Below are 2,692 nucleotides of genomic sequence, written 5' to 3' on the forward strand. Positions count from 1 at the left end.
GCATACAAATTTCTTATAGTTTTTGTCTTTTTTTACATTTAGTTCATAGTATCTTACAAAAGTAGTAAAATTTATTAATACTTTCCTGAATAGCTTGTTCTTTTACTCAAACACAAGAAATACCTGATGTGATTAAAATGTTATTTTCCATGCTGTCTTCCAAATATTTTATTTTACTTTTTAAATTTAGAACTTGAATCCATCTGGGATTCAACTGGTATACATATACAATTTTTTCATAACAGTAACTGTCACAGTATCATTTACTTAATAATTTATCCTATTCCCACCAAAATTTTGCCACTCCTCAAATAAATAGATTGTGTTCTAAATTCTCTTTCATCTTCCATTACTTTGTGTATTCCTCTGTCAAAACTCATGGTTATTATTCCTATGAACTTACAGAAATTATAATATCTCATCAAGCAAATTCATAGTTATTCTTTAAAACTGCATAGAGGCTGTGGGTATAGCTCATTGCATAAGACCCTGAGTTCAAGCTCCAGAACTGAAAAAAAATTTTTTTACTTTTCTTGGTTCTTTATATTTTTATATAAAAGTTAGAATTAGTTTGTCAAATCCCATTTAAAAGATACTAATGACTTTTTGTTGAAAATGCATTGAATTTTTACATTAATCTGGATGGATGTTTCTGCCATTATGAATTTGAGTCTTCCTATCCACAAATAATGGTACCACGATCATGCTACATCTTTCCAATCATTTATGTCTTCCTTTAATTGTATTTTAAAATTTTCTGTGAAAGTTCTGACTAATAAGTTCTTTTTTCTGCATATCTTATAGTTTTGTTTGTCAGTATAAATGATATATAAAAATATAGTACGTTTTTATAGTACATTTTTCTAAATAAGATGGCATACAAGTTTGGGTATTGAAATGAAAACATTTATTTAAATCGTGACTTTGCCATTTATAGGATGTATTACCTACAGCAAGTGATCTAACCTCCCTCTGCCTTTGGGAAATATTTCATTTATCTGTCCAATCAAGGATTCAAAATAATACCTACTGCATAGTATTCTTGTGGTGATTATATCAAATGAGTAGAGACAGAAAACTTAGAATAGTACCTGGCACATGGTAAATGACTAATAGTCGTTAATTAGTTGTCTCAGTTAGAAGAACCTAAGAGATATGAAATTAACAAGCAACCCTAAAAATCTCAGTCATCAAAAATAGCAGTTTATTTCTTATTTATGCTACGTATCCATCACATATCAGGAAGGTCCTGCTCTTTTGTCCTTCCCACAGGGCCTAACCTGATAAAGCAACTAGTTATTATCTGGAAGATTGCACATCCTTTGGATAATGGTTACTCTATCAGCTTGTCACACAGAAGATAGCCACATGGAAGACTGTCATTCCTTTTTTGGAAGAACAAAGAAAAAGTACAGCCAATCTCATACTGGCTCCTAAAGCTTCCACCTAGAAGGGACAGGTAGGCTTCAGCTTGTACTTCATCATTCATACAAGTTGAGTCTTCCTTATCTGCAATGCTCAGAACCAGAAGTATTTCAAGTTTCACTTTTTTAAAAATCTTGGAATAACTGCATATACTTGAGATATCTTGGGAATGGAACCTAAGTCTAAACACAAAATTCATTTATGCTTTATATAGAGAAACACATAAATTTATATATACTTACATAGACACACATATATTTAAAGAGAGGGTGAAGGTAATTTTATACTGTATTTTAAATAATTTTGTGCATTACCACTGAGCATGGTGGCACACGCCTATAATTCTAGAGGCTCAGGAGGCTGAGGCAGGAATATCACAAATTCGAAGTCAGTTTCAGCAACTCAGTGAGACCCAAGCAACTTAGGAGACCCTAACTCAAAATAAAAAATACAAAGGGCTAGGGATGTGGCTCAGTGGTTAGGTGTCCCTGGGTTCAATCCCTGGGTAAAAAAAATTTTTAAAAATGCATTACTCTGTTGACTAGAACTCACCATATAATGTAAAGAAATGATAACTGACAATAAAAAGATATGTATCATCAGTCCTTCCGATTTTTGTGAATTTAATCAGTGCAAAGTATCTCATTTTGCATTAGTTTATAATCCCTCAACTACGAGTGAAGTTGAATTTTTCTAAAAAAGATGTTCTTGGCCATGCAATTACAAATCGTTAATTCACATCCTTTGCTTCATTTTCTCTAGCACGCCTTTTTCTTACCTTTAAAGTGAATATATACTCAGATCCTGCTCCTTTACTGGCTAAATGCATTGAAGTACCTTCTTATAGTTTGTGAATTTCATAACTTTTTAATTGTTTCTTTTGTCATAGAAAAGTTTTGAATTTTAACACAATCAAAATTCCTTCCTTTGTGTTTTGGCTTATCTTAGAAGAATTCCTATCAAAAAATCAAATAAATATTTTCCCATATTCTAAATGGTTTTAAATTTTACATTTAATATTTAGTTCTTTAACCTACCTAGAACTGATTATGAGCCCTGGGTGAGAGGGATGTTTTGAGGGAAGAGTAGAGGGGTAGAAACAAGAGAAAAGAAGGATTCACTTTATGCCAACATCTCTGACCATGAGAAACATTTCACTTGTCTTTCAGAACCCCTAAAGCAAACAGAGAAACAAGATGTATCCCATTTGTTTACAATACAAATAAATTTAAAAAAAAAAAAAAAAAAAAACCTAATGTTCTGCAGG

Source organism: Sciurus carolinensis, chromosome 4 (assembly GCF_902686445.1).
Source record: "Sciurus carolinensis chromosome 4, mSciCar1.2, whole genome shotgun sequence".
Lineage (NCBI taxonomy): Eukaryota > Metazoa > Chordata > Mammalia > Rodentia > Sciuridae > Sciurus > Sciurus carolinensis.